This window comes from Solea solea, chromosome 19 (genome assembly GCF_958295425.1).
Source record: "Solea solea chromosome 19, fSolSol10.1, whole genome shotgun sequence".
Classification (NCBI taxonomy): domain Eukaryota; kingdom Metazoa; phylum Chordata; class Actinopteri; order Pleuronectiformes; family Soleidae; genus Solea; species Solea solea.
Genome location: NC_081152.1, coordinates 9,667,999 through 9,685,190, shown reverse-complemented (window position 1 = coordinate 9,685,190; position 17,192 = coordinate 9,667,999).

Here is a 17,192-nt window from a genome sequence, read left to right as displayed (position 1 = left end):
GGTTGGGGTTCTTTCTGGTGTCATGCAAAAAAGAACAGGGGACTGAAACCTCACTTCAATTAAAGGCAAACCTTTACAAATGAATGGTGCTAATAAAATAAAATATGTAAACACATAATGTATCAGTCAAAATGGGTCAAAGATCACAAATGCTTTAACTTTCTCACTCACTCAGGGACCTAATTAATGCTAACTCACCTGTCCTCATCATTCACCTGTCCTCACCGTTCACTTGTCCTCATCACCATTCACCTGTCCTCATCATTCACTGCCAAAGTGAATTCTTAATCTTGGAATTCCCCTTTAAGAGTATTTTTTTGCAGTTTTTAATTTTTTAATAATCAATATTCTTTGTTTGTTTTGTAGCTCCTGTACTGTTATTTACATGCATACTATGTATAACATATATTTACTTCAAAAGAGGCCAGGTTTTTGAGCTTTTAGTAATTGTACTTACAAATAAAAGGCCTTAACATTTAAGGCTTTAATCAATATAGAGTTCACACAAAGTACAATCACGTGTCTTTGAATATCTGAACGTCGTAGATCTGCAGACCAAACACGAGGAGCTGCCTCACATTCACGACCGCGTATCCATCGGTAAGTTTCACCACGCCGTTAATTAACGAGGCAACTCAGAAACTTTAGCAGGAGGCGACACATCAAGGGCAGTGTGGCAGAGCAGAGGCATAGTTTAGAAATCTCTCAAAAACAGAACGCACAACAGCTTTTGCTTTTAACAGTGGAAAAACATTGCTATGTACAAGACGTCATGACATGCATGAAGTCACCACCGCTGCTGGTTAGAATCTGGATGTTCAGCAGACTCTACGCGTGCTTTATAACCTGAATCTTAGGGGATTTTTGGACGTGAAGCCGGGGTCTTGGGTACAAAACGCTCCCCTTTGAAAATTATAATAATGAAAAAGGCTTACAATACATATAACAACAACACTAAGCTACACCCACATGCTGCTGCTGTTACTTTCATCCTGCCACCTGTGGAGTGGGTGTCACCATCCTATCCACCAAATCTGTCAGATAGACCTGCTTCTGCTTGCAAGCCATGTTCTGGGTGATGAATCTGCTTCATGAGTCGCTTGTGTGTTGTTCTGAGTTTTGTTATGCTGTAAGGCTTTTTTCTCTCCCCCACAGTGCATGAACAAAAAAAATGAAATATCGTGACTTGTGCTAATATAATGACAAAGAACTTGAAACATACGATACTGTGCAGAAGTCTTAGCTCGATTTGTTGTTTAAGCAAAGACCGTTCAGTGTAATTCTTTCTCTATCAATTTATTGAAACACATCCAGAAGAAGAATTATTTTTTGGGAGGAAAAACTTTGTTCTCCAGGTATTTAGTGTGACCTACTGACAATAGCACGACCCCGGCCCCGTTTGTCCTACTATTTCAGTTACACCAGGTTTATTCAAGACATGCTTAAGCATTACTTACACGTGTTGTATGAGTTAAATCTATTGACAGTTTGCTCATACTGTATATGAGACCAGATACAAAAAACAACAGAGCTCGTGGTGTCCTGAGACTTGTGCACAGAACTGTGTTCAAACGCAAGTGAAATACATGCGACGATCACTTCAGATACTGTATAACTATGATGCTGAATGTGTCAATGAAAAGAAAAACAGATTAAAAAACAAACTTATCTTATTTAAAAATTCAGCATAGCAGGAAGGTTGAAAAACCACAGTTATTCACTAATTGTTTAAAGCTGCAGTGTCTAATTTTGGTGATTTTTGTCGTTAATATTATTATTCAGCCTCTGTTTGGTCTTCCTAAACAGAGACGATGTAACATCATTTGTACACTGCGCCCTTCATCTGAAACGTGGGCTCTGTCAAGCAAAACTATCAGACGTGACTGAGGGAGCGTTTGTGTGGAAGTGGGGACAAGATGCGTTGATCTCATCAAATTGTTGAATGACCAGATTGTTTTATTTTTGAGGAGTAGAATTCACTCCTGAGATTTTTCTTAGCGTTTTCAGTTATATGCTAACCTGTTTGGGGCAGTCTTGCTTGACTGGAACAACGTTGCCGTTGCCTCCGTCTGTCTCGACATAAATCAAGTCACTCCCTGTGTGCAGAACAGGATCTAAACTGACAAATGCAGAGGCGTGTGTGGACCGGATAGGCTTAATCTGACACATATTTCTTTATGTTTAAAAGTCAGGGACTACAGTTTTAAGAAAACAAGTAAAAGCCAATTTGACCATAACACAAAATGCAAGCAAAACCAAGCAGAGAGAACCTGAACACTACTTCCACAAAGACACGAATAACACCAATGTGTTTAATAGCTTTAAAGATCTGTGTATTTTCTGTGACATACAGTATACTCTCATCTTTGTTCCTCTCATATAGACCATAAATCCTCTACGTCCACCTTTTTCCTCACCTCTCTCTCCATCAAGCCAAGGACAACTAAGGTTCAGAGGTGTAAGTGTGTGAGATATGTTTCAAACATATATTGGCCTTATTGGCTTTAGATATGCACTTCATTCATCTGTACAGTAAGTGAGGCTGAAGTATGAGGTAAATGATCCTCAACTGCTGCAATCAATGTCTGCTTTGCCCATAGCTTCTATCTGCAGGATAGATTTTGAGTTCTGAAATCCTGCAGGTTCTTCCAACACGTCAACTTCAACCTCATAGTGGCACTACAGTTACTAGGATTTATCCTCGGGGAAACATGAAAGCTACTGCACCCAGCTATTGTTGAGCTGATATTTCAGTCTGGATGACGGCGACACCGTCAACCACAGAGCCATGCTTCAGTATGGAAAGCATCATACAGTTCTAGCACTACTCTACGTCACAGCACGGCTGCAAAAAACTAACAAACTAGTGACGAGCCAAGCTGTTATTTTCAGGGTGCTGAATCATTAGAATCACTTAATTAAAAAGATTAGTTCAGTACTCCCTGCATGACTGGAGCGCAGACTCTGTCTGACACAGCCACTGAACTAAAATTCGGTGGAACGGGTTGTGATTCGGCTCAAGATTGCCAGCTGTTGTTAAATACACCGGACTCCTCTGTTAAATACTGAGTATTTAGAAATATCCTTGCTCAATGTTGGAGATTAACTCATGTTTTCAGGATTTTTTTAAAGTATTTTTAACTAATCTACAGTTCGGCATTGTTCGGTTTGATTCCTGTGTCGGAATCAAACACTCTTTGACACTAAAATATGACTCACATTTTAGTATCAGCTCAGCTCACTTGGAACCTTGCCAGACCAGGTGCTAAAAAAAGCACCAAGTACCAGGTACTATCAAAAAAAAACTTGAGTCAAAAGTCAAGTCAAATCGAGCTGCGCGATGAACTGTATAATAGAAAAGCGCCAAATATAAGTCTCTTGAAGAGACCACAGGCAAGTGGTTCCTGTTTGGTCGCTATCATGTAGACACAGCAGTGGTGAGACACCAATAAAGACACAGGTGCTTTTCCTCAGCCCCGGGATTGTGTCATAATAAGCACCACTGTGTGAAAAACATGATGGATACAGAGTGAACGCTGTTCCCTTCTTTGGTTTGGACGATGATGATGATGATGATGATGCTATTCTGTCTGCGTTACACCGTGCAATCAGTTTTTTTGCATCATAATGACAAGTTTAGGTTGTCTATTTCATCTTTGAAAAATATCTCTGCTCACATGTAAAGGATGCTTGCACGTCCGTAAAAATACAAAGAAAATGCCTTTAAAAGTTATAAGTCACAGTTTAGTGTTTAAATTAAACATTACATGTCATTAAATGTGTCACTGTGTATGCTTGCTACATGCCGGGACCTAATTCAAGGGAGTTTAAGGGAACATTTGTTGTACAGCGATGATACTTGTTGTCCTGAACTCATGTGAGAGCAGTATAAACAGACAGCTTTCCTGCTGTCAGCTCAGTGTCAACGCACTATTGTACTGACCAGTGTTCTCAGTTGCAGGCCGATGCAGCCCGTTTTTTTTAACTCGGAAACATTTGAATAAGCAAAAGCCAGTTAAGTATTTACTCTTCTCAGTTGGCAGGGGTAACCTCCCTGCTATGAGGAGGCTCTTGGGAGAAAGAAAGCCAACTATATTTGCTGTATTAACAGATTGTGGCATTGCTGGGTCATACTGTAAGTGAGATGAATTAAGGGTCTTTTTGGTTGTTGGCATTAATTGCAAACCCTAAGCAACCTGAAACCAGGCTCCTATTGGATGATACCAGCTGTCAATCACACTGGTGTCCACTCTTATGTGCCATGCTTTATCATCTATTTACCTCTAAACGGGAACATCATTGACAAAACCTGAAACTAGTGATTGAGACCACCAACTCTCATTCAAACAGAGATCTTTTTGCAACCAGTGGCGTTGCCCCCTGGTGGCTGGTCAATATATTTGTACTTCCGGGTTGGCCTCAACCCAAAAGACAGTGTCCACTTTGAACAATGGATCTGCAGCTGATGGTCAAGAGGATCAGAATTGGGCTTGCCAGTTCAAATCCAAGGACAGGTCATGGCACCCAATTCCCCATTGTTCCACGGGTGCAGGATGGGTTAAATGCAGAGGTCAAATTCTCTATCACAAATTGGTGTGTGTGCAAAAATAGCTAACTTTAATTCTACGGTTTCATGGCAGCGGGCATCCATAACGTTGCATTAGTGCTGTTTCCTCTGCTCTTACCGTACACAAACAGACTCTGTACCATCTTTTGGCACTGGCAGATGGCCCACACCCAGGGGTGTGACTGTCACTGACAAGGTGCTATTGCCTCAGACAGGTTGGTTTAGGGGCTAATTTGCTATTATTCACCAGGCATTTCAAAACACACGGCCCTGTTATATTAGCAATCCTAAGTGGGGCACTACAGTACTCATAAAACCAGTTGAACACGCTTCGCCATCACAGAAATTGGGAGGAAGCCAACATTGGCCTAAATAAGGAGTTTTCGACAGAGAAAATAACATGATGAGAAAAGGAAGATGAGCTGAAAAAGATTCTTAACACAGCTCTTTTTAAGCATCCAAGTTCAGAGAGATTAACTCTCTAACTTGAATGGTTTTCCTCACACAGGAACCTTTTCCAGAATATGTCTACTGTCCTCCCTCTATCCATTGATCTGCATCAATCGTCCATCTGCATTATCACCACAACACCCAGGTACTGTACATCCCTGGGAAGCTTGGGGTCAAGAGGACAGGGTCTGGAGGGCGCGTCTGGCTTGTGTGTGTTTGGATGCGTCCAGGTGACACAGGCTGGAGGTTGATTTTGTAATTGATGCATTAAATAGGCAAATAACAGCATCCCACCAAAGGATTAGTTAAAAACTTTTAGAGCCATGGTTCGGTTCTCAAACTGTGGTACGTGTACCACCAGTGGTACGTGAGCTTCCTCTGGTGGTACATGGAAAAAAATCTGAAATACTGTTCCACTGTATACACCAGGGTCTGTGATCGAGTGTGTAGAAAATGAAATAAAAAAAAAAAAATCCATCCATCTTCTACAGGGTTGCGAGGGGGTGCTGTGTTGATCTCAGCTGACATAGGGTGATAGCCGGCGTACACCCTGGACAGATCGCCAGTCAAATAGAAATAGAAATAATAATAATTACAGTCAAAAAAAGATGCAAAAGTGATGGTGCATTAAAAAAAGTACTTTTAAGAATAATATCTGAAAGGAAACCAAACGAGCAATGCAAGATGAGGAATAAATAAAATATAAATATTGCTGTTGTATCTTTGACTACCTGTCAAACTGGATTCTGATTCTAGCTGCTGGTGACATGTCGAGAAGACACCATTAAGGTAAGGTAATGTAAAAATGATTTGCCTAAAAAACAATATTCCTTACAGCAGTAGTCAGTAAAATAGTACAAATAAATAAACACAACACAGAAGGAAACAGATATACATCACCACATATGGAACAGATGATCCTCATTAAAATAAATCATAATAGGCACATTATAATGAGTGTAAAACACAAATAGCAGAGGGCGAGATGGACAATCGGCACAAGTATGTCTTTGTATTTCTTAGTACTAACATGCTGTGTGATACACTTCACTCTGAACCTGTTACAAAAGGTGCTTCACTAATCTTCTCCGATCACTGCCGCAGAGAATGAGGTCAAGAGCGCGGTTATTTGCAACTTGGTCATGCTCTGATGAAACTGTGATTACTTTTTTGCAACTGGCTGGAGGAGTCATCAGTGGAGTCAGCAGGAATGTGGATGTTGTTGGAGTTGTAAATGGCCAAAACTGGCACTTCTGCATTCTGATGTTCCGATACAGTGACACCTTTGAGGATTCACCGTGTCCGGGTTTGACCTGTGCAGGAAGAGATTATTCCTAACCCACATGCAAGAGCTTTGCCCGACTCACAGTTCTGTGTGAGTCTGGGGTACCAGTCAGTCTGGGGTACCAGTCAGCACTAGTTGGGGACAGTCGGCACGGCTAGTTGGCACAGAAATCTGTTAGTGTGTGAGGGGTATAGACCCGACCCGACCTAAGTCGCAGTCAATCAAACATGTTTGAATTTTTTTGTGCAAGACTGTGGACACAATCGGGTCGTGTGTACTGATTGACAACTGTTGCCAACTGTTGCCAATCAACAGCCAATGAAAAAGTAAGTGGGTGGGAAACATCATGTCATTTGTACTGTATCCATATTTCAGGCAAGAGTTGTATCATTTCAGGAATCTCTTCTCCTTCACCTCCCTTTCAGTGTGGCCTTGTCCACACTAACAACGATACTTTACAAAATCACACTTATAAGGATACATTACAAAATTACAAAAATGTATCACATATATACATATGTATATACCGTATATATATATATATATATATATATATATATATATATATATTTATATATATGTATATACCGTATATATATATATATATATATATATATATATATATGTGTATAGCAGCTCCTTTACATACTGGCATACAGAATGTAGCAGAATGTGCGTATTAAGTATAGTGCTATACCACATGAATAAAACTGAGGAAAAATACATGGAGTTGGGCATAAATTGAGTGATTTCTGCCAACTTGTAACTGCCTGTCTGCTTAATATGTTTAAATTAGGTATTGTCTGACTGTTTTGAGAGCTGGACCGAGGAGGAAAGCTACCAGCGAATGACAAAAATGAGAGAGAGAGAGAGAGAGAGAGAGAGAGCACGAGAGAGGTGGAGATGAGAACCAGTCTTGCCACTTGAGAACCAGTCTTAGGACTTCAGGGGCATTAACGCTGGTGTTGTCTTAGCGAGAACCGTCGGCACTGCCCATCTCTCAACCACCTCCTACTTCCCCCACCCCTCTCTCTCTCTCACTCACTCACTCTTTCAGTCTTGCTCCGTCTCACCCTCTCCTCTTGCCAGCCACACCACAAAGCCCCACCCACCTTATGAGAAGACAGGGAGAGGAATATGATCTAACCACAGGCCCAGAGATATTACCTCAGCAGCCACCCCCACCCCCTACACACACACACACACACACTCCTACCTCCCCTCTGTCATACCCATACTCATGCACTCCACTCACCCTTCCCTTGCCCCCACTGATCTCCTCCTCATCCTCCACTCCCTACAACACTGCTGCCAGGCCATAATGTTTTTCTTAGCCTCTCCTACACAGTTTTCACACAATTTCCCTCTCCCTCAACATACAGCAACATCCCACACACCCAAAGCCCAACTGACCCACTGAGAGAGGAGGTGGGAGAGCTTCGGGTGGGCAATAATGCCATCAGTGAGAGACGTGCAGTGCGACTGTGGGAGAACAAAAAAAAGAAAAAATCAGCAAAAGCATCTTCTCCTAGTTTTGAGTCTTTTACATGGCCCTTATGTTGTTGCCCTGCTTGCTGCATGCTGTGTGTAAGGTATTGTTTCATTGAGGCTGTGATGAAGTTGAAGGGGGGTGACAGGATGTGGTGTAGGACTCATTCCTAGACTAGAGACAGCTTTAAAAGGTTAATGTGTCTGTTATCAGCAGGTCTCCATATCTGCCATCCGTTTGTTGTGGCTTTCTCAGAAGGGCCCTTAAACAGAAACAACATCCATCTGTGAGACTCAGCAGATAATGTATGCCTGCTCCTGCTGCAGATGTGACAACTCAACATGATAGATGTGAAATTCAACATGATATACTATACCAAAAAGAAAAGGCATGCATCATAAGGTTGTGTTTTGCTTGTTCAATTTGAAAGGAAATCCTCCACCTGTGTGATACGCCTCTTATAGGCAGTAAAAACTAATTGTGAAGGGCAGAGTGTTGTTATCTTTTCTTTATTTTTGGGAAAGAAATTGCAAAATATTAGGCAATTAACCTCATACAACAAAAGGGAACAGTCTTGAGATGGGGGGGCCACAGTGGTCTGATCCTATGGAAATAACACAAAAACAGAGCCCAAAAGATGAATGAATGAATAAATAAATAAATAAATAAATAAATTAAAAAAAGAAAAATTACGAAGCAAGACGTGAAAAATAAACAACATCACGATTCATACAATTCTTAAATGGATAATAGAAAGAAATATAATTTTTTTTGGCAAATTTAGCTGCAATATAGGCAGTCAAGCCATAAGAGCAGCAAGAGTGGTCTGAAACAGCCGTGACTGGTCACACTAGAATGTACAGTATGTATACGGCTGTGCTGTATCTCTGTGCCAAAACATCGTCTGTCTCGCAAAGACATTAGGATGATTTAAAATGAAATTCATTTTCTGTGTCACTGAATTGGCCCCAATCTGCTTTCCATCTGCCCCCACGATGACATACACTGACTGTTGCATAGTTTCTTTCAACGTACAGTTTTTTCTTTCTGAAAAATGTGTTGCAGCATGCAGTGAAGCACATATTTCCATATGCAGTGTAAAGTGGCGGTTCATCGGAGGTCAGGTTCTCTCTCTCTTTTCGCTCTCTAATTAACCACGGGATCAGAACTACAGCCAAGAGTGGCAGCTGAATTTATGGATTTAGCTAACGTGTTCATGGAATACAACAAGTGCACAATCCTTTTTCGTGTCTTTAATTTAAATGTTCTGAATTTAAACAAACAGAGAGAGCTGCAGGGAGAAGGAGACGCTGCTTCGCCGCGGTTACGTTACGTTCGTGGTTTTCCTGACTGAGCCGGTCGCATGCAGGACAATATAAAATTATATTCAGTGAAGGATAATAATCCCCCTGGTCTATCAATATCCACATAATCATTATGGCCAGCAGAGAGGAGAGGGCGCTGGTCAGTAGAGGATTATGGGTTTTGCAGTTCAGAGCAGCTAAAATAGCCATACCACTGGTGGGGCATGTGACTACAGGGACCAGCGAGGCCCGACAGCGTCCGGGCAGGGTTGATGAAACCACACGATGACACAAATGACTGGCCTCGGCGGCTTTCATCTCAACAGGGAACCAGAGGCTCTTGTCAGAAACCAGCAGGCAGTTATAGGCCACAAAAGCACAAGTTATGAGTGTCACGGCTTGCGAGTGAGAGGGAAAAACACGGCTGCCGAAAGGAGAGGAAATGTTTCATTTAAACAACTTCATGGTTGTTTGATTTAGGAAAAGACTTGACTTTTATTGGGTAATGCAGCACTTCATTTTATTGTCAGTGAGTCCATTTAAAGACCACATGTTTAAAATGGTATTAATCCAGATTTATTCTTTCTTTTTTTTTTTTTTAATGATCTGAATTAGATTTTTTATAGAGGAACAGTTTGACCTTTTTGGAAATATACAATTATATTCCTGCTGAAATATCCCGACCTTAAAATAACGAATGGAGATTTTCAAATAAACTAAACTCATCTATAAAAATATATGTTTGGATGCAGAGTAACATAAACAATATTTCTCCTTACTGGAGAGGAAGTAGCATGGAATTAAAAAATACTATTACTGCAACGAATGATGAAATTTTCATTGTATTGGCAGAAATGAAAGTAAACTTTTAATTAGTTGCATTTTGTTGCCGCTGAACTCATCATAATTTTACATTTATAGAACAGACAAGAGGGGTGGAATCTTCTCACATCACTTCCAGCAAAACTGTAATTAAGGGTATTTGTCAAAATGTTGAACTTATGAATTTAAGCAACTTTAATATAGCTATGAAACTACATTTGTTGTAATTTACACTGATTGTTCTACAGTAAATTATTTCAAATAGTGTTTAAAATTGTAGCGCACAGTTATATTAGTTATTATTACAATGTTAGAGATTATTGACAATTATTCCATTTACTTATTTTACTTTGCAATCTTTTAAAATTGAGATTTTATCAAATACTGTACTGTATTTTATATTCAAACTCTCTCTCTCTCTCTGTTTGTGTGTGTGTGTTAATCCCGTGTTTTTGCATGTGCACGCTGCCATGTGCTGGAGCCTCCTCACTGGTCACCTGAGGTAAAATGGTAAAATCACATGTTTCTTTTCTCTTTCTCTTTCTCTTTTTTTTCTTTCTTTCTTTCTTTCTTTCTTTTTTGATAATATATATAGCTGGAGGTAAAAAAGCTCTCATAACTGCTGTGGTTTCTAGTGTTGCCAGGTCAACCTGCCCACTCTACACTCAACAACTCTGGGATGGGATGGGTTGAGCAGGGGAAGAGGTGAGAGAAGCGAAGTGGGAATGATAGGGGGGAGAAAAACTGGGTGGGGGGGGGGGGACGATGGTAGGCAGGTGGTTGGAAGGAGGGAGGGGACAGATGGGGAGGGGGTGAACCTCAAGATTTAAAAGAGGAGAAACTAAGAGAAGACAGAAGATGATCCACGTGGTCTCTTATTTCTTAGTCCCAGCGTTTCCTCCTGCGCTCTAACTGTACGGCAGACAGTGTTGTCCTGGCATACCCTTTATCCACTTATTTTACATGTGATAAAATGTGATGTGTGCATGGAGACTGTGTCTGTGTCTGTGTGTGTGTGTGTGTGTGTGCACTGCCCCGGCCTGCCAGCTGCCAGTGTGTAGCACTCCATCCAGCAAAGGCGAAGCCTAATTACAGATGCACGGCTACAGATTTAGCCAGTATGCTAACCATAACGGAGGAGGCAGCAGGGAGGGGATCACTTGGAAAAGTCACGGCTGGACGGGAGCTTCACATGAGCGGACCACAGGGACAAGGGAGGGGAGGGGAGGAGGGGGGGGTTACTCTATTTCAGGATCCGCTGCTCTCATTATTTATCGTAGTGGAAGTCTCTACAAGAAGGAGGCAACCTACAATTGACTGCATGCATCGAATGGGCAAAAAAGACATGTGCAAACCCCCGCCACCCTTGCCCTGCTCCCACCAGACTCATGTATGTCACCACCAGACGGAAACAACGCATTTTCCTCCTCTTTGTGGCTCACCTGTAGATATGAGACACTTGTCTCTGACAATAAAACGTCCAGAGTGAGCAAAGTGACACAGGGGGGGGGAAAAAAAGCTACTGCCCATGATAGGAATAGATTCCTCTGGTGTCTGGCATACGACAAGAGATAGAAAGTTTTCCAGGTTGTCAAGCTTTGACTCAGCGTGGCATGTGTGTGTGTGTGTGTGTGTGTGTGTGTGTGTGTGCAGGTGTTGTGGGGACCCGTCGTCCTTAGTGACAGTAGTGATGTCCCCAAATAGTGCCCCAAAAAGTATTAAATTGAAAGGTGAAGACATCTTTTATTTTTAGGGTAAGGTTCAGCGTTGGGCAGCTGGATGTAAATCTGTGTAAGTTGATGTAACGTTCTCTAAAGTCATGGAGACACGACTGTCAATGTGTGTGTGTGTGTGTGTTGGACAGTTTGTGAGACCAGGGAGGGTTGGCAGTTAAACTCTGAGCTCACCCACGACTCTACCACTTCCACCCACAGTGTCCTCTATACAGCTGCTCTCACTGAGCCAAACTCACACTTCTCCTTCATCCCTCTCTCTTTCTCTCTCTCTACTTCTCTCTCGATCCCTCTCTGCCTCCCTCCACCACTCCATCCTTTATCCATCCATCCGTCCATGCCTGTCTATCCATCTCTTCTTAATTTACTCCCCTCTAACAATCCTTTCTCCTTCCATCTCTCTCTCTCTCTCTCTCTCTCTCCTTTTCTCGGTTGCTACCCTCTACCCACCTCTTTTAGTGTGTTCATTTTTATGCAGCCTCCTACTGGCAATTCTTTTGCTTACTATTTCAAACTTTTGGACCTTAACACTGCCTACCCTTGTGCATGGTCTTAGCGTAGGTAGAGCTGTTTCACATATGGATGAAGAAGCATCCGTTTAAGGGCAGGGCAGTCGATTTAAACATGGCCATATTTTTACTGGAACAATCTGGAGATTGAGAGGGATCACACATGGACGGGGCAAATAGAGCTGCACAATGTGGTAAAAGAAAATCAGATTGCAATTATGTTTGACAGATATTGTCATTTTAGTTTCATTTTCATGCCAAAAAAGTAGCCTGATAATGAACATCTGAATGAATTCCTGGAGCACTGCATAATTCCACCGTAATGTGTCACAAATTCTATCTTAATCAAATAAGTGCAGTGTCTTTTTTTCTGATTTGGATGCTGAACTTAGTCACGGTGCAATTTTAATTACTTTGCCATTGGCTGCACAGTAATGACAACTCTATGCATTTGCACTGTTTTACCACTTGCATCACTCAATTACTGTACACGTAACCCATCAGCCATTTGTACCGAAACATGACTCAGTGATGAATGAGGAGAAAGTCATCCACAAGTACAGAGGCGTTGACTCACAAAACAACAGCTCGTGCTCAAAACAACTCTGTCCTCTGTTTGTCAGGGATTAGTTAAAACACAAGACGTGTTATCATTACCAGTTTTTCATTGACGAAAAGAAAAAGAAGAAAAAAAAAGAAAAAAAAGAAGTGGAGCTCTCACTCTCACAGTTCCGTTTCTTTCTCTGAGGCTGAGATCTGCTGACACAGCTTCAACACTTACCATCAGCTTCATAATAAATATCCATGAAGTAGTGGCTGTCCTCCTGAAGCGGCAAAACAAAATTGACAAAATTGGCTCTTTTTTGAAAATGGCAAGGACAATTGTGGTGACGGTGGGTGCCAATTTCGCAGCGAGCCCTTAAAGCGATTTCCATCATTTAAAAATAGGCTTCACTCCCCTTCAACCTGCACACACACACACACACATTCACACATGCAGACACACGTAGACCGATTACAGGTTTACACAACATCAAAAAGGTTCTGTTCTGGATCATTTTGTCCTGCTAACAAGCGCATAATAGTCTGACACATTTAAAATAAAGAACTAGAATTAGACTTTTTGTTGTTGTATTATGTTCAAGTCAGAATTTGGAGTATATACACCAACTTGCCAAGTTGTATTACATGCATTACTGCGTGCAACGTCACACGGGTTATTATCTGAGAATACAGGGAAACTCTAACTAACACGCACACACCAACCAATAAGTTGCAGATAATGAAGATAAGGTTTAACCCAAAATGTCACCTCGGAAAGCAACACCCACCACTGGTTTGAGCTTTGCCATGTCAGCAGTGCAGTATGGGAAAGGAGGAGTGGGTGGGTGCGTGACCCGACGACCTATCGGCAACTCGCTCAGGGCCCAGCCGCGCACCGTCAACATCTCCCTGCACTCGGCTCCAGCTCAATCGATTGCCCTCATTTTCACATGTACAGAAGGAAAACCAACTGTTTTACAGTTGTGTTGCAAGACGTGTGTGTGAACTGGGGGAGGTGGAAAGGAAACTGCATCGCAGATGGTTGTTGTGTTTCTTGAACGCTCTCAACAGTTTACTCACCTCCTGGGCTTGTTAACAGTTTTAACACAGTAGTTTTATGAGAGAGAGAGAGCGAGGACAGGAGCTCATGCCTCACTTAAGCCCCATTATACTTAACCTTATGGTGAACGTGATTGATGGCATATTAAATACAAATGTCCCCCTTAAAATCATGCAGTATTTTGTTATTTTTGTTTTAAACAAGCGTGTGTCGGAAGAGAATTCAATTTAAATATGAAACGTATTGCTAGTAACATGTGTATCATGCCCACACACCATCCTCTGCCTCTGCTGAATTGCATCAAGTGTAGTTGTGGCGGTGGTGTGAGTTTGCATCATTCTGCAGTGTGAGCGATGCGTTGTGCATTCTGTCTCTGTGTTTAATGAGTTGAAAATATAAGGAATAAGTAGAGAAAAGCTTAACTGCGTAACAAGGTATTGCTCAAACAGAGGTTAGTGAAAGGGGGTCAAGCAACCGACGCTCACTATTTAAATAACTTCGACTGGATCCTATTGCAGCGAGGACGCATGGACAGGTAAACAGTCACTGAAGAGTCTAAAAACAAGCATGTACACTCCCCAGCGTGTTAGATCGACGGTTTCCGGAGACATCAGTCCACGATCACACACACACACGCCATGTGCTGACAGTCAGGTAAAGCTTGGCGGCTCGACAGATGGCACTGGTAATTCACTCGTGCTAATCACAAAACTCACACTCGGCAGGGAGGCTCAGAGTTAACAGAGGCAATCTGTGGTTCTGTTTTGTAATCAAGTCTGACCACTTACTAAGGGTGGAACATGGTTGGGAAAAAAAAAAGAAAAACAAATACCTCAGCTTAAATAACGGGCACTGCCTTAGCTTGTTCTAAGTTGCCTTTATCTTTGTACTGTAGTAACCCAGTTGTGACATACTTTCTTTCTGACCGATATGTTAAAAGATGTTCCCTTAGTTAAGAATAATATGTTTGGGCCTTCTGTAACAGATAATGCTTTCACAATTTGGGCCACGTGTGGGGTGAAAATGGTCAAAGATTTATATTTAGATGGAACGTTTGTGACATTTGACTATTTGGTAACACAATTGAGCATTCCTCGAACACACTTTTTTAGATATCTTCAACTGCGCAGCTTTGTCTCATCTCATTTGAAATGTTTTCCATCACTTCCAGCAGAATCCCTTCTAGACAATATTTTTACAACGCTCCCTTGGTCTAAAGAGACTATTGGCAAAATGTATTCTTTCCTCAGTTTAGATCATTTAAAACCTCTATATATATTAAAATCAAAATGGGAAGAAGGTTGTTCTTTTGTTTTGTTTGTTAAAAGGAAAATTCAATAAAAAGAATTCACAAAAAAAAATAAAAATAAAAAATATGCATCTGTATGAATTAGTTGGTCTATTCTGTATTGTGAGAAGCAGGAGGGTGTATATGGAACCAGTCATGTCGGAAAATGTTAACCAGTGCACGGTATCTGCACTTTTTTTGCACGGGAATTAAGGTTTATGTCACAAACCGTGTCTGCTATAATAAAGACAGTGTCATATAAGTGTTGAGGGAATGTGATTTCATACAGTGAGCTGAAGTGGAAGCACCTGGAGGACAGAGGAGAGCTGTGTTTGATAGACGGTGTGGAGCAAAGAAGACAATGAGTGGCAGTGACAGGTGTCATGATGAGCGGGAGAGGAGTGGACAGCAGTTCAATACAGGTACAGTCACTCTGCATTTAAAGGGCCTGTATGTAAGCCACCATAGCCAACTATGGTGGCTTTGCATAGCACACAAAAGCATTAACAGCACCAACTTAAATGAAACACAAGAGTTCAACCCATAACTTATCTGCCAAAAGTATACAGATATTAAGTTTTGTTTTGCTTCTATTTCTGTCTCTGCACTGCACTGATGGTGTTTTGAAAATGCGATGACGGGGGTGAAGCTCCACTATATCGACTTTAAAGAATAATTCTCAGGTGCTGGCACTTCAGTATTTACACTTCACACCATCTCTTTAACGTTGCTACATCATTAAAAACTTAGTTCCATTCATTAGCATAGACTGGATATGTAGTCGCCTTAGGAGAAGATCAAAGTCTCCTTTGATTCTGATGCTGTTCCGTGCACAGTTTCTGGACTGCCACACATAAACATGTAATGCTCCAACTTATATGAGCATATGTAGACTTTTATCATAATAGTTACAATGAATGTGTGAGTCGGTTATGGTTTAGTTAGATTTAGTAGGTGGGGACAGACTTCATTAGGTCTGGGGAAAGGTTGTGGTTTTGGTTGGTGATGAACAAAAGCATCATATGGTTTCACATGGGAAACAAACGGTGTCTCACGTGAGAGTGTTGTGTTTTGTCGACCTATCCATTCACCCCAACCTCCTCCTAATGAGGTCTTTGTTGCTCTTTTGCACAGAATCACCTTACTTCCTCCTTTGCTCCGTCACAGTTGTTAGGGGTCACCAAACAAACTAACACTAGGTTGTTTTTGTGGAGAGGTGTCTGGCTAGCATAGAGTAAACAACATTTAAAATGAAATTAAAGATCTAGCCATAATCTAAATATCATGCCAGTTTGCTCCATACACATTTCTGGTAAACACATTACCTTGTGTGTGTGTGTGTGTGTGTGTGTGTGTGTGTGTGTCTACTACGGTCATTGCTGGTGCACTGTGTGGTGCCAAAAATGCTCTAATCATCTTACTTCCTTGGGCATAAGCTTCTGGCCGACGGCACAAAAGGCCACACTGGGACCACCGAAATCCTTCCTGGGCCTCTCACTACCCCATTAACTATAACAAACACACCGATACTCACAAATGCACACTCTCACACACCCACAAAACATATCGCTCTCGCATACATTTTGAAACGGCATGCAAGTAGCTCTAGATAGTGGATTTTCACTAGTATTTGTCTTTTTTGTGTATTTGTTTTCCTCTTACATTACTCTTGTAGCCCCCTGTCATTCAAGTCTAACATCTGTCCACAGAATGTATTGTAGAGCTGCAACTAATGATCATTTTCATAATCTTTTAATCTGTCAATTATTTTCTTGAGTAATCCAGTAATCGTTTGGTCCATAAAATGTTAGAAAACGTAAAAAAATGTCCATTATGGCAAATTATGTCTTGTTTTGTCCACAAACCAAAATGATTCAGTTTTTAATGATTTCTTTGATATCTGAAGCAAAGAAACCAGAAAATATTCACATTTAAGAAGCTAAAACAATCAGAAATCTTATTTTAACCATGAAAAAAGCTTCAAACTGATGAATCGATTATCAAAAATAGTTAATCGAGTAATTGTTTCAGCTCTAATGTATTGTTTTGCATCTTTAATATTTGTTTAATGTTGCACTTGTGTCCGTTTCATGTACAGCATGAATGCAAGTTAATGAATATGGGTAGATATTACAATTATAC